The 24334-nt window shown below is 47.8% G+C and overlaps 1 protein-coding gene across 5 annotated transcripts in view; it reads right to left on the bottom strand.

Moving 5' to 3' along the window:
• Positions 1 to 23072, bottom strand: part of TMEM269 (transmembrane protein 269) — a 45131-nt gene extending 22059 nt beyond the window's left edge. The window contains exons 1-4 of one of the 5 annotated variants that reach the window (XM_074933891.1): positions 22982 to 23072; positions 13069 to 13139; positions 10602 to 10758; positions 577 to 687 (exon numbers count right to left, since the gene is read on the bottom strand). The gene's annotated coding sequence lies outside the window, so the exon portion shown is untranslated. Of the gene's footprint in view, positions 1 to 576; positions 5837 to 10601; positions 10759 to 13068; positions 13353 to 21569; positions 22113 to 22981 lie in introns of those variants that run through there. The other 4 variants (XM_074933887.1, XM_074933888.1, XM_074933890.1 and 1 more) reach the window with 4 other exon arrangements.
• Between the last annotated feature and the right edge of the window lie 1262 nt (positions 23073 to 24334).

Raw genomic sequence — 24334 nt, 5'->3', positions numbered from 1 at the left:
CCCCCTCCCCTGAATAGCATGTTACAGAGGGGAGGAAAGACTGCAACATTAAGATGTCATCTCAGGTAGTAGCCTAGAAGAATTGCTACCTCTGTAGACTTCTTTTATTCATAGGAGGGGGACATTCCTGTGCAGGGGGCTAGCACAAAGCCTACGCACCACTGAAGTCATCAAAATTGGGTTTAAATGGAGCATAGGGCTTGTGCTGGCCGAAAGTGATGGGAGTTTATGCACGTTAGTTTTGCAAGACATTGGGGTGGGGGGGGACCACATCAGTTGAGTTCTAAACCACCGCAGCCAAAGATAACACCACAAATGAGCAATTCACTCTTCAGATGTTCAGCCCAGCTGCCCCAGTCGCTTTCATTCACCCCATTCTATAACCATGTGCCACAATTATACAATTGAATATGCATTTTTTTTAAAAAGCGTATCATAAAATTCTTAAAGCTGTTTCTATTTTACTCCCCCACACCCAACCACTAAAAGAAACATTTTTTACTTAGGAAAAAAACCAAAAACCAAAACTTACAATAAAACCAACCCCATGTTTTAAGCTCTATTTATCTTATATACCTATAGGGCTACTCTTTAGAGAAAAAGGTTAAGGGTCATGTCCTACTAGTGTGTTTTGCACCCTGCCCTTGACGTGTTTCCAAAGCCAGGCAAGTTCATGAGATTCTTCATCTGAAAGAAAACAGCATGTCAGAGCAAAAGCCATCAACGTGAAACGAGTCAGATTGGTGTATACGGCTTTACCGCCCTCCCTTCAAGCCCTCCCAAGGCTCATACTGGGACAATACAGTAAAAGCCAGTATCGTGTAAGACACATCTTTATCAAAGTTTCACTAGCACTTGCTCTCGTGAAAACAAGCTTCCCACGAGGCAGCCATTGGGCCCCCATTTGGAGGTACCATCCGCAGTCAGGCTTATTCTTTTTAAACCTCAGCGGCCTGCTCACTTGCTTGATCTTTGTACAAAAGCACAAGTTAGTTTTTAAAAATAACTGTTAAACATCCCATCAAAACTGTAAAGCTGTGTCCATTCTAGGCAAAGTCAGAGGAACAAGGGAACTCGTCCACTTAAACCTAACACTTGAGCAGATAAAACATGCACCTGGAGGACTACCAAGTCTATTTACCCCACATTAGAAACAACCCCATTTAGATTAACATAAAACACAGCAAAAAGGTGGTTAGAAGAGGCACCATTTACATCAGTGTGTGCATTTGAAATGTTTGATTGCCTAAAACCAAACTGATTGTCAAAGTAATGCTCACGAATCACTGAAATGAGATACCTACTAACAGATCTCCCAAGGTAAAAATGTTTTCTGTACTTAGGGCTTGTGGGGAGCAGTCAATTACATCTAACTTGTCAAATGAACTTCCTGAAAAATATTCTGTAAGAAATGAAATCTAAAGGACAGATTCTTTTGTAACCATCAAGAGCTGAACAGCTGGGCTGTTGGTTCATTTAGCATCTGTTCCATTTTTGTAGGCTGTGTTCTTTTACCACAAGCTAAGAGAAATGTCATAGGTTACAGACACCATGGAAAGAGAGGGAAGTAACATACAAGAAATCAAGGTGATTCCATATGAATTAAATGCATGTCTATTTGTAGATTTGGGACCAAATTTGCCACCTCACTTTGGCTGCTCTGTACTGTTACAATGATTAAAAGCAGCAATAAACCAGTCTTCAACAACCATTTAAACCAAGTTTGCAGCACCTAGCTCCTTTATGCTGCAAACTTGGTTTAAATGGTTGTCGAAGACTGTGCTGTGGTGATGCAAAATGTACTGGTGATACTGGCTCATTATATTTGCAGGGATAAGGCTGTTTACAAGATTACTCCCACACAATTCAGTAGATACAACCAAGGGAAGAGTCTATCTCGAGTGCTTTTTTAATTGTGCTGCTGGTTGGAGATTGGGAACAGCAATAAAAAAATAACATTTTTAAATAGATTATAATTGCACTTTAACTTTTCATCTCAGTAATGTAAAGACTCCAATATCACTGTTTATCAAAGAAATAGAAGGCCGCCTATACGCACAAAAAAACCCCCACAAAACGGGAGGGAAGGGGCAGGAACAAAAGAAAAAAATGCCCCCGCCCTAACTTGTCCACCTTTGTGCAACTATGGGAACTGAAAACAGCAGCCAACGGTAAGAAGCCAGTTTCAATCATTTTATTCAATTGCTCATTTTCTTCTCTGGAGCAAAATTCATCCCTTTGTAACACCATTGACTTTAATGGGTTTGTACTAGGCTTGAAGGTAGTTTTGTATGTTACAAGCGACTTGGCACCAGATCTTGTATTGGGCATTCCATTGAAAACTGGGGTTCTGGGTTTTCAGCAACTGAAACTAAGCCTGGGGCAGAAGACCCACTTGCAAGGGCCTATGTACCATTTAACTCTTGAAAATAGGGTTTATGTAGGACTTAAGAACACCAGAGTGCCTTGCAAGCGACCTTCCATACGGGGTGGGTATCACCCAGAGTGAAAGACTGAGCCTTCTATTCCGAGACCCACTCATTCCAGCCTGCAGAGTGTTTTCCTGGGTTACACACATTCCACTTTGTGCCCGTTTGCTTTGTTTTATGTTAATTCACCTGCATTCTATATATTCCAGCAGGAACCTTTAGCACTGGGACTTCGTTTCCTCTCTCAATTAGAAGGGAACTTGTTCTCCCTCTCTATTGCAAGGACAATGCAGTCATGTTGTAGGGAGAATTGCAAAATATCTTGACCTTTCCCTACCTGGATTTGGGGTCTACCCAAGATGAGATTTGTGTCTTCCCTATGTAATTTTGCAGAAGAACCTCAGATGATCCTTGGAGGATTCCTATTCAGGTACAGACCCAGCCAGATCCTATTTAGCAACATACTCTGGAGGCACAACGGCAAGATGGGCATAATATAGTGCATGTTTTATGTGCTAAAATAGTATTTTAAGTGAAGAGCTCTCTTCATTCATATCCCAAAACACCAGTTAACAGCTCCTTAGTTTGGTGCAATAAGTGGACATCACAATTCATACTATACCTCTCAAATGGAACACATCTGTGATGTTTAAAGACAAAAAAAAAAAAAAAAAAAAAAAGACTTCTTTGCCTATAAATTATTTCATCATCAGGTACTATTCCCTCTGCCTTTGAATGCCTAGTGTATTGAACACTGAGCAGTCACACACACCCCTGCCCCTACTCAATCACCACCCACCTGATTTTATTTGTTGCTTTTGTTGGAATTCAGCAACTAACATGCAGTCAAATGCAACATTAACAAGAGACCCTCACAGTGTATTAAATTTAAAAATTTAACCACGGATATTCAGTTTTACTCCTTCAGCTTTTCCAGCTGAATTAAACAAAATATTTAAATCTATTTAAGGAACAACCCCTGATAGGACACCTGTTCTCACCCCATACCAAATGGACCTTTCCCCATCTCTATGATTTTCTGTCACAGTTGAGAGGTAGGCCAAAAATTATTGCAAATGCCATGAAAGTGTTTTGTCTTCAGACACACAGGTGGATCTAGCTCATGCTAGAAAATTCCCAGAATGAGCCTTGCAAGTGTCTTTTGCTTAGATGCCAATACCGTTACAAGTCCAAAATTTAAAAACATCCAAGATCTCTGCTGGGATTTTTTTTTCATTATTATGATTTGAGGTACAACAGCTGTTCTCCCACATTATGAGCTTCTTCAGAAGAAACAGAACCTCTGAACTGAATCTGCCAGGCAGCTGCTTGCTGTTTTTTTTTTTATTCTACCACTGATACTGGCTCAAGTTTTATTTATTATGAAACAGTTATTTTTATAAGGAGCATACAACAGGGTCTTGACTGAGTGTTAATAGAAACCTATCAAAGGCATAGAGGCCTGATTTTCCCCTCACTCACACTGGTGCAAATCCAGAGTAACTCCACTAATGTCAATGGAATTACATCAGCATAGATGAGATGAGACTCATGCCCTGTGCAGTCCTTCACACCCATGCAAAGTGGGTATAAATAAAATCCACCATGTCAGATGTCTTCATTCACTTACACTCATTTAGGGCCTGATATTGCATTCCCTACTCAGGCAAGGCTCCAATTGACTTTAATGAAGCTTTGCAGAAGAAAGCCCTGAAGGATCCAGCCTTTGCACACTAATCCTGGCTAACTCTTGGGATCAATGTCACCTCAATCTCAAGGGGGCCTGTATAAACTCCAGTACACCACTAGACCCGTAACAAGGGGCCTTGTTTAGGCCCTCTGTACTAGGATGACTTTCACTCTTTATAACCTCATTCTTACAAGATAAGTTTGAGAAAACACAATATCCTGAACCAAAATTAGGGCATTCAGAAGAGGTGTCTTAAAAAGGAGGGCTGAGCAGGGTTGTTTACATAGGTTAATTCTTTGCGTCACTCCATAGTTGCAGGGGGAGTAATTAAGTCAGGCCATTAAATAAAGAACTCTAAACCTATTATAAGCCCGTACTGTGACATCAATGAAAATCCAGCCTTATTAAAGTAGCCTCAGAACTGTCATCACTGACCCTTCTTCAGCCCATAACATCTGGAAAGAAGTGTCAGGAAAAAATAGCAGCCAGCTTGATGGTCTTCAGTCAGATCACAAGTGAGTAGCCTTGAGGGCTACCTGGTGAATTTCAAGATGCTTAGATAGATATTCTTGGTAGTTGTTATCCAACAAAGCAGCCATCAAAACTGATAATTCACTAGACGTATGAGACGACCTTGAGCACATACATTATGCCCATTTATGCCAACGGAGTTCGACAGCGTGACAGAGAATGGACTCCACAGTGTAACTTTTAAAATTATTTGTCCTCTTCCTCCCCTCCCATTTCCCTGCTCCCATAGAGGTCAACACAAGTTTTGCCATTGACTTTAATGGAACTGGACTGGGCCCTCAAGTTATAGGACCTGATTCATCTCACCAGATGCATACAAGACTAACTTCCACTGACTTGCAGTAGTGTCACTCATTAGTCATTCTGGTGTAAGTAAGAGCAAAAACCAAGAGTAACTCCACTGAAGTCGAGTTACAGTGCTGTAAAACGGAGGAAAGTGAGAGGAGAATCAGGCCCATAGACTTATGTTAACTCCTTTCAGCCATGTCACAAAATAGGTCAGACATTTAGTTTAAGTAGGCTAAATCCTTACTCCAAACTCCCCTTTGATTGGATTCTCTGAGTTTTGCTGGTTTAGATCCAGAGTAACTCTGCCAGGATTACTTGTCATTTTCGATGTACATCAGGCTAAATAAGATCTGAATCCAGTCCATTACCTTCAGTGGTCAGAATAAGGGCTGACGGATGTGGCCCACAGAAGTGTATTCTCCTATTATTCTCTTTCAAGTTAAATATCAGCCCATCCCCCGAGAGTTAAAACTTAGTTCTTCTGAAGAGCCCTGTCGAATTAATGAAACCTCCCGGCCCAATATGAACTGCGGGGTTACTAACCACCTCAGAGTTGTTGCAGACAGGAATCCTCCCCAGCAGAAATCTTGGATTTTAACCATCAGTGAAAACAGAGAAAAGCAGCAACAAAAGGATTAGAATCTTGATATCCAACGATGCTTTTGGCATCACAATGGCCGGCTGCTGGCATCAGCAGTAACAGAACATGGAGAGAGGGTGCTCAAAGGGTTTTAAAAACAAACCAAAAAAAAAACAAATCCAAGTATGAAATTGGCATTTCTTTACCTTTCTGTTGTAAAAAAGGGATTATCCACTGGCCTCCAGTAAGGCAAGTTTGTTCCACTTTTGAGCAGTGTCTTTCACAATAACCTGTGTACACTTGCATCAACTGTGATTACTTGGGGGAAGGAGGTTAAAACATTCAACCAATGAGTGTTAACTATCAACATCCCACTCCCATGTCCACAGGGCCTGATTCTCCTATCGCATCAATGAGACTCCACTGGCTTCAGCAATGTTTCCCCAGTGTGACAGGAGGAGCAGGCTCAGTGTGTCCGGCGTGGTGTGAGGCAGTCTAGCCTCCCCACATTAAAGGCACAATCCAGCTCCCACTGAAGTCAATGAGTCTTTCCAATGGGGCCAGATCAGGTCCTCATGCCATATGGGCCACATTCTGCCTTTGGATGCACATGGGCCTCTCCTGTGGAAGTCAGTAGAAGTTCTCAGTAGAGGCCAAAGGCAGGCTGGGCTCCTGCAACTTCCCTCTAATTTTTCCCATCCATGGGCAGAATGAATTTTGTTATGTGCACCAATATGGAGGTGATGTTTGGTGGGATTGGGGCTGAGGGGTTAGGAGTGTGGAAGGGGGCTCAGGGCTGGGGGTGCAGGCTCTGGGGAAGAGTCAGGGATGAGGAGTTTGGGGTGCAGAAGGGGGCTCAGGGATGGGGCAGAGGGTTGTGGTGCGGGGGTGAGAGCTCCAGCTGGGGATGCGGAGTTTGGGATGCAGGCTGTCCTGGGCCTGGGGCCAGAGGACTCCCCCCAGCCCTCTCCCCACCAGCAGCAGCTCTGGGGCAGGGGCAGAGGCCCATGGCAGCCCTGCATTCCCCAACTTGCTCCCCTCCCCCCACCTGTGCGGCCCTTTATAGCTTGCTGCGCGGCCGTGCAGCTTAGCAGGAACTTTGGGCGCCTGTATTTCCGAATACAGAACACCATTGCTAGAGACAGGATAATGCCTCTGGTTCTTGGAGCATTTCCAACGTGAGCTGTCCAAGCCAATGAGCTCATTATACATGAATTGTCCCAAGACAGACCAAGAAGGCAAATCCTCACTAAGTCATCCAGGTTGCAAGCAACACATTGCCTAACCTATACCCTTCTACAGAGAAAATCTTCTTGTGGAAATTCCCACTTCAAATATTCTTTTCTCTGAGTTTCCAATCTTGAATTTAAAAAACAAAATGCTAGCTCAGCAAAATGATATTGAAACCCTAGTGAATCTGAAGAAAAATTCTGTCTCTCTCCATCCAGCTAACACTCAGTGGTGCCAAGAAAGTGTCTGAAAAAGGGAACGGGGGTTCTTTGTGCACAATACACACAGTACTATGCAAGTGGGCTTCTTGCATGGCTGGCTTATTTTAATTGTGACATGGTTTAACGTGGCTTTAAAAATTGTAGCTTTTTGTAGCTTCCTGCAGGAACAGCTAGACAGAGAGCAAACATGCCTCTTCGTATAAACTGAAAACAAGATAGCCAAGCTCGGATGATCCACAGTGGAAGAGTCAGAAAGAGGTTTAAAACAATAAAATAGTTCTAGGATAGGTTTAGATCGTATTCAAATCCAATGTAAGTCTAGCAGGAGGCACTCTTCTGGCTGAAATGAATATAGTTATTTCTCATAAATTTACACATTGGCATATTGAAAAGGAAGTGACAAGAGATAATGCAGGGTTTCCCCCAAGATTTTAGGTAAAGGTGTGGACAAGTTCCCAGATGTCTGAATATGCAGCCTCAAATTTACAATAGAGCATAGTTGGCTCCCTGTGGAGTTAGTTTTAGAGCTGGTTAAGAGGGGAGCAAAGGCTTTAAGGAACAGGGATGAATGGGAGGAGTTGGTGCAGAAAATGACATCAACCCCTCCTTAGAGCTTAGGGGAAACCCTGCAAAGGAAGAGGAGAGCAGTGAAGGCTCTAGAAGGTTTTCCAGTGTCCCTGCTGGGCATGCTCAAAGTGGTGCCATTGAGCAGGAGAAACAAATTCAAAGTCAATTCTAAGAGCATGCAGTTTCACCTGCCAGGAAGCCTTTGTGGGCCTGATTCTCAGGTGATGTAAACGGGTGTAGTGCCAATGACTTTGTGCCAATTTGCACCAGCTGAGATCCTGGCCCTGCAGGAGGTAGTTTTATAGTTCTATGAATATTGGTGACCTACCTCTCTTACAGGTTCAGATCCAAAGTATGCCCGTTAAGGTGACACACACTCCTTTTTGGTCCCCTTCACTCAGTTTTATACCAACAGTGACAATTCTCCACTAGGTAAGAGGGAATCGGAGTGACTTGCAAAGGAATAGGGGAAATGGCAGGATAGGAGATTTTGCTTCTTGGAATAATGTTGCTGCACTAGACTCCTATGAAGATTAAGTGGTAAACTGCTTTTTGTTTCCAGTGAAGCAACTGTTTGTGCTTCCAACCCAGAAGGGCCTTCCTGCCCATCAGCAACCTACCATATTCTGGATCATCACCTTGTACTTGAAAAAAGTCATCTAGGTTTCAAAACATGAGCTTTGTTATGGTAGCCTCAGAGCTTTTTAACAGCTGGCATGGGTTGATGCAAAGGCTGAGTCCAAGAACCCCTAGAAACTGTGGTCAGAATAAATTAAAGTAACTCCTCCCACTCTCCCCAATTTGGAGAGCTAAACTCGGGGCTTGTCTACACTACCTGCTGGATCAGGTATAGACACGATAAATCGACTGCTGAACGCTCTTTTGTCGACTCCGGTACTCCACCAGAATAAGACGCACATGCTGAGTCGATGGGAGAGCGTCAGCTGTCGACTTACCGCAAGTAGATCCAAGTACGTCGACATCAGCTACGCTATTCACGTAGCTGAAGTTCTATATCTTAGATTGACCCTGCGTGGTAGTGTAGACAAACCCTCAGACAAGCCAGCATGCTTAGATGCTATGATCAATACATTTTCCTTCAGTTAATCCCATTAAAAGGGACATCATCAAGGTTGGTAGACCCAAACAGCTAACTTGTATTTGCAAAAACCTACATAATTCATTAACAGCTCCATACTTAAACGCTATTTTCTCAGATAAGAAAAAACCCATGCAAGTCACCCAGCAGTCATGCATGCAAGTTTTAAAGAACATAATTCTGATAAGGGAATTTCAGTATCAAGTTCCCAAAGGGTGATTAATCAGCAAGAAAAATGGAACTTAAACCTCAGTGTCCTTTTAAAGGACAGATTTGCAGTAAAATTCCCCTTAGTCTCACTATAACTAATTTTGTATGACTTCAATTATCTCAGTCTACCAAGCAAAAGCCTTTCAGCAAAGTTACCTTTAAAATATGAACGTGCTTCCCCCTCTCTCACCTGTTCACGAAAGCATGAAATGTGCTGCTTACAAAGCAAGTTATCAATTTCCAGCTACAATTAAACAAGACATGTCACACCTCTGTTCTCTAATAATACAGGGAGCTGAGTGGCAAAGAGACAACAGCCTGATCTGCATTCCCTGCCTGCACTATCATCCCCAAGGACCTGCCTCACGTCTTGTGCAGCCATTTACACCTATGCAAATGGGGGTAGAACACACAACTTCTCACTCACATAAACTAGTGTTAATCAGCAGTCACATCAATGAGGTTAATGGCATTACACTAGTTTTTCCACCACAAAGTGCAATCAGAATCAGTCGCATAGGATTTAAACACTATCTCTGCTAACTCCGTTGTTCATGCTGATGTGAATGGGACATAATTAAGAGACTATCTATTCCTCTACCTTCTATAGCAAGGTCCCCTGATTTCTATGGGACCCCAGTGCTGAAACGTAGAAATTCTGCAGGAGCTTCAGGAAAATGTGATTTCTTTTAAAGGCTTTTTTTCAATTACATATGAAAATGCTTCACACAATCACTACGGAAGCTCCTGCATTATTTATATCTACATTTAAATGAATTTGTTTTCCACTCCCACAATATTTGCAATGCACTGTGTATTGGCAACTCAACTGCAGTGTAGAAGATGTCAGGGAGAAGCTGAGGTTTTGGCAACTAGGAAGGCATGGGCTGAACATATTAGCTGAATTAACTTGCTAGAGTGAAAGAGTTAAACAGGAGCATTTGAATTTTCATCATCAGCCATCAATAGCCAACATGCCACTGACATGAATGGGGCTAGTCACCATCTCTCAGATGTTGTTCCCAGCCGGCTGCATAATCAGCAAGACAATTCTGCATTGATGTAGGCTCAGTTCACACTTAAAAGGTTATCTGGCAAACACAGGGACAAGCACTTTTTAAAAAAATGAAATGCACTTCTGTGGCACAGGATGGATTCTGTGACACTGTCAAATAGATGGGTATAATTAGACCTATTGAGACTGGGGAAACACCCCAAGGCCAGATTCTGATCTCACTTATCCTGCTTTTACACCAGCATAATGCCATCGACTTCACGTGGTGTTTGCCCTGATTGACATCACTACCAGAGAAAAATACAGTCTGGGCTCAGGGTCACAAGAATGATTCAGGACAAGTTTCAAAATTACATCCCAGGTACACAGGACAGCACAGCTGTATTGCTCTCGTGTAATCCTTCTGCGGGGGGGGGGGGGGGGGAGAGGGGATTTCACCCATGATTAATTTCAACCGAACGCTGGCATCTTAACCCAATGGAGAAACTGCTGCACGGAGAGGCTGTGAAAGCTAATCTCATGCTCCAAATCCAATTTCAGTCATTCTGCAAGCAAGCAAAACAGAAATTACAGTTTAAGAAATTTAAACCCCTCTCCATTCAAACCTTAAAGACAGTGGTTTTGCATGACTCAGCTACATCCAGTGTATTCCTTGGCTGTTAGAGGGAAGTATTTAAAATAGGATCCAATTCCTGTTCCCCAATGCAATCCCCTCTCTCGTTCAAAGCAGACGGAACTCACCCTTACCAACTGCACAGGAGCACACCATTGCTAGTTCAAGCTGGCTGCAGTCTGCTTTAGGCTAGCAGGGGGAAAGGATAGTAGGAGAGAAGCAGCGATCACGTGAGCCAGGTAGATTCTCTCATAAGCAGCACACAGAGCCTCTCTAGTTGTATACCTCCAGTGGAGTGAATGTGAAAAAAAGGAAATAGTCAGAGACATTTAAAAACTGGCCATATCACACAATCCTGATACTGTAGGGCCCATTCAGGAGAGGATTTCTAAGTAAAAATGCTCCCTTGGCACATACTGTGTTTTAGGGGAGCTGAAGAAATGCTAATTCAGAACCTGTGTTTTCCTACTTGTTTCCTCATTAGGTGCAGGGCAGCATGTTACAGCATAGGGACCGGCTATCTTGGAAGGGAACTGTCGCTGGGGGGGTTGTTTGGTCATTAGTAGTTACACGATCATTAAAATCAGATTGTGAAAGTTCAGAAGTAAAGATGGATCATGCCCAGGAACGGTTGTGTGAAAAGCCTTCTAGAACACAGACATGGGAGACCAGTGAGGAAAGAGAAAACTCAAACCTATGTTAAAACAACAACAAACAAACCAACCTCCAGCAATATCAAGAAGGAACTTTATGGACATCACAGAATCACACACATTAATGTTAAAAATTACAGACCAAATGCTGCCTTTGGATGCGTGTGCACAGCTCCTAATGACTTCAAGGAGAGTCGCATGCACCCATCGCAGAATATAATTATTTGGCTCCTTGGTCAGCCTATCACAAACTGAGACAGAAAAGGCTCTGATCCAAGAGCCATTAAATTCCATGGAAGGACTCATGGATTTCAACAGGAAATGGATTGGGCCCCAAGTACAAGAACAGTGTCAGGCTTAACTTTCAATCTCCAGGCTTTGTTCCTTGTCAAACCAACACTTACAGTGTACTTGGGGCGGGGAGGGGGGATTTTAATACACACAAACACATGTTAAAAATTACACTGAGACCCCAGCAGGCCAGGCTGGCCAGAATGTTAAATGATTATGTTTAATATTTTAAGCTCTTTGAGACAGACCATGTCTTCCTACAGGTTTGTACATTAAGTGCAATGAAGTCTCCTGTTCTTGGGACTTCAGATGACAGGAGCTACTGCCATTAATAAGAGGTCAAGTTTTATTTTTTCCATGAAGTACTGAAATGAAGGGGAATGACTTTTGGCTGAATTCATCTTTTTACACCTTGTCTCAGTTGTACCAGAGTAATAAACCCCACATGCCAGTGGATTGTTAATCACAAGTAATTATTAAGGGCTTGTCTACACTGGCAATTTCCAGCGCTGCAGCTTGCTTGCTCAGGGGTGTGAAAAAAAAAAAAAAACACCCTGAGCGCAGTAAGTATCAGCGCTGTAAAGCACCAGTGTAGACAGTGCCCCAGCGCTGGGAGCTGCGTCCCTCGTGGAGGTGGCTCTGCTGTGACCATACAAGCCATGGTACGCTGCCAGTGTAGACTAGCCCTAAATCTTACATCTACATGTTGTGTAGTTCTTTGTGTGGCTAAGCCTGGTAGGCCACATTTCAGCCCAAGGGCTGGCTGTACCCTTATACTTTGGCCAGGGGGAGAGGGGGAACTAGAGTCACCAGGAACAGGCAGGAAGAAAGGGCCTGGAAAGCAGGGCACGGTGACTCTGCTCTGTGCTCCTTTCCTCTATAAACAGTCCCTCCACAAGCATCCACAGGGCTGGGGCTCTGCGGAGTACGATGGGGTGTGGTGGGACCAGATGCTCCACTTTAAACTGGTGGATTCTGAGAACTCCAGCTTCCCCTTCAATTCCTCATCTAGGACAGTATGGGGTGAACATGTGTGGGAGGTGCAGAGCCAGTGTCAGAATGGCTTCGGAAGAATCGAGCGGTTGGCAGAGGGGGAAATGGGAAACCCAGGGACCACTGCCTGCCTATGCCACAATCCCAGGATCTGTGGAGTTGCAGTCTGGTAGCTCTGCAGGATTTCAGACTACAACTCCTTCCCTCTGCTCAAACCGTAATCAAAGCCAGACAAAAGGTCCCATTAAGAAGGGCAACACAACTGGCCAAAAATGACCAGAAGTGGGTGAAAAGTTTTGAAATTCTGACCCCAAAACAAGTGATGAGCAGGGGGTGTACAAAAACATTCACAAATTCCCACCATTTTCCAACCAGCTGCAAGAACTACTGGACAAGCTTGGTGGTTGTCTCTTTGCGGTTTCTGGTCTAAAATTAAATCTTTTCTCCCCTCGCCCTAATCTATACACTAACAAACCTCTGGCAACTAAACATCTTTGCATGATAAATTGAACATTTGCTCCATGCTTCCTCTCTGGTTCTCAAGTTGTATGGATGCTGGTTTGTTTGTTGGTGTTTTCAGTGGAAAAAAAAGAGTTGGATCAGTAGATCAGTATGCAGAAAGGAGTAAGACATGCTCAAAGTTTCAAGAAGTACTCACCAGAAGGGGGCGACACCATCCACATCTTTGCTGAATTATTATGGGATACTGCACTCTTCTACTACTGAAGACTAATAAAAACATTTACAGAGGTTAGATCATGCTCACAGCACCTAGTGATCATTGCCCAGATTGCTCATCTCAGTTACCAAATGGGTATTATAAAAGGCCAATTAACTGGGGAAGGCTCTGCCTGCATCTAAATACACCCACCGTGTGCGGGACTTGTTACCAAAGCAAAACAAAAACCACTTTCAAGAAGTGCCGTTGTACCAAATACCCAAACTTCCCTAGTGGCCAGAAGTACAAAAGCTACACACCAGAGACAGGCATATCCTTCGGAACGATACAGCTCAGCATTTCTGCTTGCTGGCACGACACCTCATTAGCACGAGGCCAAAGCTTGCTTCACACAGTTAAACAAACAATGCTCTCAGCTGACAGAAGCAGGCTCAACTAGCAAATAGATTGCTTCCTGGTCTCCTGTGACAGCCCCCACCGCTGTGCTTCCGCAGGAGCATTTGGTCCTAGAACCCCCTGAAAGCAAAGCGCTGAGATTCTGTGTGTGAGTTTGAGCTTTGTCATTGCTGCATAAAGTGAGCATCCACATGGCACTGACTAAACTCACAGGCTGGGTCTTCCAAGGGGCCGAGATGAGTTGGGGGTTTAAATCCCACTGATACGGAGTGGGAGCAGAATTCCTAACCCAGCCTGCACTAGGCTCAGAATGAAACTTCCTAGGACTGATCTGGGGACAATTCCACAGGTATTATGGTAATTACTGTAGTCTGAAAGGAAGATTAGTGCTTGTGCAATTTCGAGACAAAACTTGCTTAAACAAAAGAATCCCTGAGATTTGAAAGACATTTATTAAGTTTAGAAACACACTGTTAAATAATTAAACAACCCTTCCCTCTTACACAGAAAAAAACTTTAAGGAAACTGATAATTAACATATAGATACAGCAAGAGTAAGTGGCAGAGATGGACTAAAAGTGATTTTGCTATAAGGCCCTGTTCAAAAAACAAGATTTAAGCCTGAAGAAAAGTTTATCCTCTGCTGGATCCAGTTACATGTCCCTGCAGTTGGAGACTTCCCTGGTATTTTCACCCCGCAGTGCATTGCACTCCTGAAATCCCAGGGTTCATCAGAGACTGCTCCAAGGTTTCGGAAATGCAATGTTATCATTCTAGAGCAGGGGCGGGCAAACTTTTTGGCCTGAGGGCCGCATCGGGTTTTGGAAATTGTATGGAGGGCCAGTTAGGGGAGGGAGGCTGGCCCGGCCCCCACCCCGTATCTGCCCCCCCCCCCCCGCTTCTTGCCCCCTGACAGCCCCCCGGGACCCCTGCCCCATCCAACCCCCCCTGTTCCCTGACTACCCCCCTGGGACCCCTGCCCCAATTCAATCCCCCTGTTCCCTGCCCTCTGACCACCCCAACCCCTATCTACCCCCCCACCTGCTGACCAACCCCCCGAACTCCCTTGCCCTCTAGCCAACCCGCCCTTCTCCCTGCCCCCTCACCGCGCAGCACAGAGCCCAGGATCAGGCCAGGCTCTGAAGCTGCACTGCCCCAGGAGCTTGCAGCCCCCCCGCCCGGAGCATCATGCTGCCGGCCGTGCAGTGAGTGGAGGCCGGGGGACAGCCTCCCAGGCCAGGCAGGAGGGTCCTGCGGGCCAGATGTGGCCTGTAGTTTGCCCACCTCTGTTCTAGAGCATGAAAACGGGGAAGTTTTCAAGTGCAAGGATGAGTGAATTGAGGGACAATAGCAGATGGATCCTACCAGGGTTGGCCTTCACTGCCCAGAGCGGGTGAGAGTGGGGGTGTGGTCAAAAGACAAGAAGCAGGGTGGGGCTGTGAGGCCAGCCATGGAAGGGAGTTTGGGACAATGGAGGGAGGCAGCGGGCTCAAGGGCGATGGCTGGGGAACCCAGGGGGAACAGCGGGGACCGGGAGGATGGACTAGGGGAGGCAGCAGAGGCCGGGGTGATGGACTAGGGGAGGCAGTGGGAGCCAGGAGCGATTGGGAGGGGAGGGGAAGACAGCTGGGGGCCAGGAGCAATGGGAGGGAGGCAGAGTGGACCAGGAGAGACCGGGGCAATGGGAAAGGGGGAACTTGCTGCAGGTGGCTACATCTCCAATACACATGCATCTGGAAAAGTGGTGTGGAGAAGGGGTGAATGTTAGGGGAGGCCAGATTGCACATGTGACAGCTTTTCAAAAGTTTAGAGGGAAAGGAAGGTCTGAGCTGCAGTTTGGGGATGGAAGGGGGCTCAGAAGGTTGGTGTAGCTCAGAGAAAACTTTGGAGCTACCCTCTGGGCTAGTCTTCTTCTTGTTGCACCCTCCGCACCAGAGCTTGTCAGGTAAAAAACTTGCAAGTGCTCCTTCTAACCTCAGAACATGATCAGGCCCTTTTTTATTGGCAGTGGGTAGATTTTTAGCCACTCTAAATCCCTTTGAGCAGCGTAATCCATCATGCAAGTACCACTTCCTTTGTAAGAGACACCTACCAAATCCAGTGCCTTTATCCCACCAAGTCACTTGCAATAAGAGCCCCTGGCAACAGAATGCCAACACTGGAATGTGTTACCTAGGGAGGTGGTGGAATCTCCTTCCTTTGAGGTTTTTAAGGTCAGGGTTGACAAAGCCCTGGCTGGGATGATTTAGTTGGGGATTGGTCCCACTTTGAGCAAGGGGTTGGACTAGATACCTCCTGAGGTCCCTTTCAACCCTGGTATTCTATGATTCTATGAACCAGGAGGAAAGAGGCCTGACTGTAAGGGACCAAAGTGATCAGTTTTGCAAATCACTCAGACAGCTCTTGCGTTTATTGCACTTTGGCCTGGACAGCATGAGAAATCTCCCGTCAGTCCCAGCCACTGGAAGGGAAAGGAGGAGCTTGGTTCGTCAAGCTGTGCCCATCTTTTGTAAATGCCTCACCCGGACCGGACATTCTTCTACTGCTTTACTAAAAGCTACTCAATCGTAGAAGTTTTCCTCTGGGAAGGCTCCCCCCGTAGAGAATAATAAGCAAGCACCATAGGCAGCTCTGATTGTCCCCATCAAGAAGGTAACGGGATAAATCGGACAATCTGGGCTATTAATATCTTCTGCAGACAAAGCAGCCCCAATGCCATTACGAAGGCGATTAGATGGTGAGGAGAGAGCATTGCCCGGCAGCCCATAGTCAGTGACCATTAGGGGCCCTGGGCCAGGTTCTCCTCATTTACCCTCGTGGGAATCAAGGGAACGGCACCAAAGCTATTGGCACAATACTGATGTAAAAATCAGGTGAAGGGAGAGGAAACTGTTCTAAAAAGTCAGTCAGCTGTGAACCAGCTGAGTGGCGAACAGCAGAGAGGCTATCAGAGGGAGTTTGCCTGGGATCTGCCTGAGAGGAGGTACGCTAAGGGCTGCATTAGGGAGGCTGTGTTGGTGAGTATGTGAGTGTCTGTTGTGGGGACAGTTTGACTGTGTGCTTGATTGGTTGTTTGAAAAGTGTGAATTGGGAGTGCTTTGTTCCAGGTGAGCCTTGAGAGGGCCTGACTGTATAAAAAGCCAGTCAGCTGCAAACCAGCGAACAGCAGAGAGGCTAACAGAGGGAGTTTGCCTGGGAGTTCGTCCGGGGAGAGCCCACTGAGCCTTACATCTTGCCGGCTTCTCTGAGTAGTCACTACAACTCCCGAGGAAGCTCATAGAAGGAAGGTAGCATGGATGGGGAGCGTTCAGCTTTTGTGACCTGCACTGGATGTGCCATGTTTGTCTTTCTTTCACAGGACAGAAGCAACTTTGTCTGTACAAAGTGCAAGCTGATCTCCATATTGGAAGAGAAGGTTCAAGGTCTGGAGCAACAGGTATCGACCCTGCGTTGCATAAGAGAAACGGAAGATTTCCTGGACAGACGTCAGGATATGCTTCTACGGACACAACGTTCTGAAGATTCAGAGCAGGCTGCGCAGCGGGGACAGGAGGACGGTGAAGAAATTTGGCAGCATGTGACCTCCAGAAGAAGAAAGGGGAGTGTCCATGTACCAGCAATGCAGATACAGGTAAGTAACCGTTTTCATGTTCTCTCCACAGGTACTAATGCGGAGAGTGGACTAGATGATACATCTGAGGGAAGGGAACAGAAGGAGACTCCGCCGATTGGAAGGCATGAGATGCACTGTCCTAGGGATGGGGGTTCCACAACCACCGCTCCCAAGAGGAGGAGGTGGGTGGTGGCAGTCAGGGACTTTCTCCTCAGGGGGACTGAGTCATCTATCTGCCACCCCGACCGGGAAAACCGAGAAGTCTGCTGCTTGCCAGGAGCTAAGATTCGCGATGTGACGGAGAGACTGCTGAGACTCATCAAGCCCTCGGATCGCTACCCCTTCCTGCTTCTCCACACAGGCACCAATGATACTGCCAAGAATGACCTTGAGCGGATCACTGCAGACTACGTGGCTCTGGGAAGAAGGATAAAGGAGTTTGAGGCGCAAGTGGTGTTTTCGTCCATCCTCCCCGTGGAAGGAAAAGGCCGGGGTAGAGACCGTCGAATCGTGGCAGTCAACGAATGGCTACGCAGGTGGTGTCGGAGAGAAGGCTTTGGATTCTTTGACCATGGGATGGTGTTTCAAGAAGGAGGAGTGCTAGGAAGAGACGGGCTCCACCTAACGAAGAGAGGGAAGAGCATCTTTGCAAGCAGGCTGGCTAACCTAGTGAGGAGGGCTTCAAACTAGGTTCACCAGGGGAAGGAGACCAAAGCCCTGAGGTAACTGGGGAAGTGGGATACTGGGAAGAAGCACGAGCAGGAGAGCGCAAGAGGGGAGGGCTCCTGCCTTATACTAAGAAAGCAGGACAAACAGCAAGTTATCTCAAGTACCTATACACAAATGCAAGAAGCCTGGAAAACAAGCAGGGAGAACTGGAAGTCCTGGCACAGTCAAGGAATTATGATGTGATTGGAATAACAGAGACTTGGTGGGTTAACTTACATGACTGGTGTACTGTCATGGATGGATATAAACTGTTCAGGAAGGACAGGCAGGGCAGAAAAGGTGGGGGAGTTGCACTGTATGTAAGGGAGCAGTATGACTGCTCAGAGCTCAAGTATGAAACTGCAGAAAAACCCGAGTGTCTCTGGATTAAGTTTAGAACCATGAGCAACAAGGGTGATGTCGTGGTGGAAGTCTGCTAGAGACCACCAGACCAGGGGGATGAGGCTTTCTTCTGGGTACTAATGGAAGTTACTAGATTGCAGGCCCTGGTTCTCATGGGAGACTTCAGTCACCCTGATATCTGCTGGGAGAGCAATACAGCAGTGCACAGACAATCCAGGAAGTTTTTGGAAAATGTAGGGGACAATTTCCTGGTGCAAGTGCTGGAGGAACCAACTAGGGGCAGAGCTCTTCTTAACCTGCTCCTCACAAACCGGGAAGAATTAGTAGGGGAAGCAAAAGTGGATGGGAACCTGGGAGGCAGTGACCATAAGAAGGTAGAGTTCAAGATCCTGACACAAGGAAGAAAGGAGAGCAGCAGAACACGGACCCTGGACTTCAGAAAAAGACGATTTTGACAACTTCAGGGAACTGAGGGGCAGGATCCCTTGAGAGAACATCATGAGGGGGAAAGGAGTCCAGGAGAGCTGGCTGTATTTTAAAAAGAAAAGGAGTACTTGTGGCACCTTAGAGACTAACAAATTTATTTGAGCGTAAGCTGTAGCTCACGAAAGCTTATGCTCAAATAAATTTGTTAGTCTCTAAGGTGCCACAAGTACTCCTTTTCTTTTTGCTAATACAGACTAACACGGCTGCTACTCTGAAACCTGTATTTGAAAGAATCCTTATTGAGGTTACAAGGACAAATCATCCCAAAGTGTAGAAAGAATAGTAAATATGGCAGGCGACCAGCTTGGCTTCACAGTGAAATCCTTGCCGATCTTAAACACAAAAAAGAAGCTTACAAGAAGTGGAAGATTGGACAAATGACCAGGGAAGAGTATAAAAATATTGCTCGGGCATGCAGGAGTGAAATCAGGAAGGCCAAATCACACCTGGAGTTGCAGCTAGCAAGAGATGTTAAGAGTAACAAGAAGGGTTTCTTCAGGTATGTTAGCAACAAGAACAAAGTCAAGGAAAGTTTGGGCCCCTGACTGAATGAGGGAGGCAACCTACTGACAGAGGATGTGGAAAAAGCTAATGTACTCAATGCTTTTTTTGCCTCGGTCTTCACGAACAAGATCAGCTCCCAGACTACTCCACTGGGCAGCACAGTATGGGAAGGAGGTGACCAGCCCGGTGTGGAGAAAGAAATGGTTCAGGACTATTTAGAAAAGCTGGATGAGCACAAGTCCATGGGGCCGGATGCGTTGCATCCGAGAGTGCTAAAGGAGTTGGCGGCTGTGATTGCAGAGCCATTGGCCATTATCTTTGAAAACTCATGGCAATCGGGGGAAGTCCTGGACGACTGGAAAAAGGCTGATGTAGTGCCCATCTTTAAAAAAGGGAAGGAGGATCCTGGGAACTACAGGCCAGTCAGCCTCACCTCAGTGCCTGGAAAAATCATGGAGCAGGTCCTCAAGGAATCAATTCTGAAGCACTCAGAGGAGAGAAAGTGATCAGGAACAGTCAGCATGGATTCACCAAGGGCAAGTCCTGCCTGACTAATCTAATTGCCTTTTATGACGAGACAACTGGCTCTGTGGATGAAGGGAAAGCAGTGGACGTGCTGTTCCTTGACTTTAGCAAAGCTTTTGACATGGTCTCCCACAGTATTCTTGCCAGCAAGTTAAAGAAGTATGGGCTGGATGAATGGACTATAAGATGGATAGAAAGCTGGCCAGATTGTCGGGCTCAGCGAGTAGTGGTCAATGGCTCCACGTCTAGTTGGCAGCCGATATCAAGTGGAGTGCCCCAAGGGTCGGTCCTGGGGCCGGTTTTGTTCAATATCTTCATAAATGATCTGGAGGATGGTGTGGATTGCACCCTCAGCAAGTTTGCAGATGACACTAAACTGAGAGGAGAGGTAGATACGCTGAGGGTAGGGATAGGATACAGAGGGCCCTAGACAAATTAGAGGATTGGGCCAAAAGAAATCTGATGAGGTTCAACAAGGACAAGTGCAGAGTCCTGCCCTTAGGACGGAAGAATCCCATGCACCGCTACAGACTCAGGACCGAGTGGCTAGGCAGCAGTTCTGCAGAAAAGGACCTAGGGGTGACAGTGGACGAGAAGCTGGATATGAGTCAACAGTGTGCCCTTGTTGCCAAGAAGGCCAATGGCATTTTGGGATGTATAAGTAGGGGCATTGCCAGCAGATCGAGGGACGTGATCATTCCCCTCTATTCAACATTGGTGAGGCCTCATCTGGAGTACTGTGTCCAGTTTTGGGCCCCACACTACAAGAAGGGTGTGGAAAAATTGGAAAACGTCCAGCGGAGGGCAACAAAAAGGATTAGGGGACTGGAACACATGAGTTATGAGGAGAGGCTAAGGGAACTGGGATTGTTGAGTCTGCGGAAGAGAAGAATGAGGGGGGATTTGATAGCTGCTTTCAACTACCTGAAAGGGGGTTCCAAAGAGGATGGATCTAGACTGTTCTCAGTGGTAACAGATGACAGAACGAGGAGTAACCGTCTCAAGTTGCAGTGGGGGAGGTTTAGGTTGGATATTAGGAAAAACTTTTTCACTAGGAGGGTGGTGAAACACTGGAATGCACCACCTCCCTAGGTAACACAATCTCCTTCCTTAGAAGTTTTTAAGGTCAGGCTTGACAAAGCCCTGGCTGGGATGATTTAATTGGGGATCGGTCCTGCTTTGGGCAGGGGGTTGGACTAGATGACCTCCTGAGGTCCCTTCCAATCCTGATATTCTGTGATTCTATGGTAGGAGAATCTGGCCTGGATTTGCCCGCCAGCTTCCAGTGAGGGAACTTGGCTCTGCCATGGGATCTGACTGTCCTGACGCTGACAACACCTTGCAGAGTCACTCCTGACCCGGGCGGCGGTAGAAGAGGCCAGGGAAGGCTTTAGCTCCCGTCGGACCCGCGGCTGCGGAGCTGCTGCTGTATTATGCCCCATGCAGGTTCCGGGGCGGCGAGCAGGCGGCATGTACTATTCAGCTTCCCGGATTATCTCCCTGGACTCCAGCGAGTTACTGATGGGCCCTGGAAGCTGAGTAAGACATACCGCCCCCTCGGCCGCCCCGGAACCTGCATGGGGCATAGCACAGCTGCTTCGGACCAAGCGGGAGGCTTTTCCACGCAGCCGCTTGGGCTCTGCGGAGGGGGGCGCGGCGCGGCCAGCCCGGGACTCCGCCGGCCGCGGGGGTCTCGGGGCTGCTCCGGGCGCGGGGGAGGAGCAGGGGGGCTCGGGGCTCGCCTCCCCTAAGGGGGGCTCCACCTGCCGCCCCTGCTTGCCCCTACTGCATTCAAAGCACAGTCCACAAACACAGACCCATCCTCACCTCCAGGCCTGTTACCGCTCTGAAAGACGGGAAACCGAGGCACGGAGACGTGACTTACCCAAATCAGTGGCAGAGCCCGGACTGGAGTGAAGCGTTTCTTTGCTCCCAGCCCTCTGCTGAAAACACTGGCCTGGCGCACTCCTTTCTTTTATAGCCAATGCCCGTCTCAGATGCCGGAGTCACGGAGCCGGGCGGGGCTAATTTACAGGGCAGAGGCTTTTTGCGAATCATGGTGGATTAGCGGGGTGGGAGGAGCGCTGGAGACCGCGGGCGCGGCGCTTGGACCAGGGTTTACTGCCTTCCGCGACGGGGCGGCCCGAGGGGTGCAGCTGCAGAAGTGGCGGGGCGCTGGTGGCCCGGTATGTTCACGCTACAGCGGCCGTGGAGGCCCGGCCCCAGCCCCGCCGCTGCACTGAGGTAGTGTAGACAAGCCTCAGTGTCGGCCCTCCAGCACAGCCGAGGGTTACGATGTAGATTTCAGTTCGTGTCGGTTTCGGTGCAGTTTGGTGTTTGTGCCTGGGGCATTGCAGGGAAAGTGGACCAAGAAGCAAATATTTTTTCTGCGAAATGGGCAAGACCTGTCATGCCTTCTTCGGTTCTGAAGCCGCACAGAACAGTTTTGCAGCGCTGACAATTGTGGTGGAGAGCTGGGAGCAGGTGTTCCCAAGGGAACATAGTCGGGGGCCTCGATAAAACCCTTCAGAGACTGGGGGCGAGGAGTAACTTGGCACAAAGGCATTGAGGGTTGTGGAGGCAAAACAAGGCCCCAGGCAGTTACTGGGTTACTGCAGCTAAGATCACTTGGGGGGAACATGTCGTGCCTGAGGAAGGGATGGAAAGGGAGTAAGGAGGGGGGGCAGGGGGAATAGGCTGTGGCCGAAGGAACAACAGGCTGCTGCTAAGGGGGACCAAGGTGGCTGAGTGGGGCCAAGGCGGGTCAGGGCGCAACAGGCTGAGGCGGGGGGGCTAGGGAGATGACGGGCTGGAGCTGGAGTCGAGCGGGGTGACAGCGAGACAGGCTGCGACTGGATGGAGCGGGGTCCAGGAGGGTGAGGGGGAGACAGGCTGCAGACAGGGGGTAGCAGGGCTGGGTGGGGGGGGGGGTTGGGATGATGTGGGGCAGACCGGGGGTGTCAGGTGCAGGGCTTGGGGTGATGGGGCAGAATGGGGGTGCAGGACAGAGGAGGCTGGAGGCAGGACTGGAGTGCAAGGTTGGGGGTGATAGGGACAGGGCGGGGTGGGGGGGATGGGGGCAGGATAGGGGAGCGGGCAAGCCAGGGGTGCAGGGCTGGCTGGGAGGGGATCGAGGGTGCAGGGCTGGGGGCTTGGGGGTGATGCGGGCAAGCTGGGGGTGAAGGGCTCGCTGAGGGGGTCGCGGGGCGCAGGGCTGGTCCCGCTCCCCGCGCACGGGTGCTCGCAGGCGCTGGACAGCTCCCGGGGAGACCTGGACCCGGACCCGCCCGTACTCACCGGGGGGCGGCGCTCCGCACTCGGACTTGGCTCCGGCTCCAGCTGCTGCTCCCGGCGGCCCCGCGGTCGCTTTTATGCCCGCTCCCCTCCTCCATCCCCGGGAAAATTCCACAGGAAGTGACGGCCGGGGCCTCCGGAGGGAGGGAGGGGAAGCAGCCCCCTGCACCGGCCCCCTGCATCCCCTGCACCCCCTGCCAGTGGCCCCCGAGCCCCAGTATGCCGCCCCCTGTACACCTGCACTGTGCCACCCTCAGCAGCCCCCTACATCTCCTATGCCTTCCCCCAGCAGCCCCTATACACCCCTACTATGCTACCCGCAGCAGCCTCCCCCCCATATATCCGCCGCTTTACTGTTCCCCGGGAATCTCTGTACACCCCCTATGCTGCCCCCAAGCAACCCCTTTACCACCACCAGGAGCCCCCTTTATCAACACTGTCACTATATCACCCCCAATAGTCCCATATACATCCCCTCATCTTGCCCTCAAGCATTCCCATACTGCCCCAAGAAGCCCCTTACACTGCTCCCTGCCACCACCACCACCCCCCATAGCCTGCTATATTGCCCCCATACAACCCCTAACAGCCCATTAAGAAGAACAGGAGGACTTGTGGCACCTTAGAGACTAACAAATTTATTAAAGCATAAGCCTTCGTGAGCTACAGCTCACTGCATCGGATGCATAGAATGGAACCTATAGTAAGATATATATATATATATATATACACACATACAGATAAGTGGAAATTACCATACAAACTGTGAGAGGCTAATTAGTTAAGATGAGTTATTATCAGCAGGAGAAAAAAGCTTTTGTAGTGATAATCAAGATGGCCCATTTAGACAGTTGACAAGAAGGTGTGAGGATGCTTAACTTAAGGATCTAGATTCAGTATGTGTAATGACCCAGCCACTCCCAGTGTCTATTCAAACCCGTTGTATATCTTACTGTATGTTCCATTCTGTGCATCCAATGAGGTGGGCTGTAGCCCACGAAAGCTTATGCTCTAATAAATTTGTTAGTCTCTAAGGTGCCTTTTTGCAGATACAGACCAACACGGCTGCTACTCTGAAACCTAACAACCCTTTATACATCCCCTATTTAACCCCCCATCCTGCCCCAACATCTCCTTATATACTCGCCAATACAATCTCTGTACTGCCCAACAAGCAGCCCTGTGTACATCGCTCGATAGGTAACCTTCCCATACTCACCCTGGAGCCGTCCAGCTGAGGTAACCGCCTTCACGCCTCCACAGCTGCCCTCCTGAGGCAGCTCCCCTGCTAAAAAAAAAATTGGAATTGCCCATGATATTTTTTTAAATTTAGCACTGAAACTGTATTAACTCACT

Source organism: Natator depressus, chromosome 18 (genome assembly GCF_965152275.1).
Source record: "Natator depressus isolate rNatDep1 chromosome 18, rNatDep2.hap1, whole genome shotgun sequence".
Classification (NCBI taxonomy): Eukaryota; Metazoa; Chordata; order Testudines; family Cheloniidae; genus Natator; species Natator depressus.
Note: the sequence above shows the minus strand (reverse complement) of the source record. Positions and strands in the feature narration are given on the sequence as shown.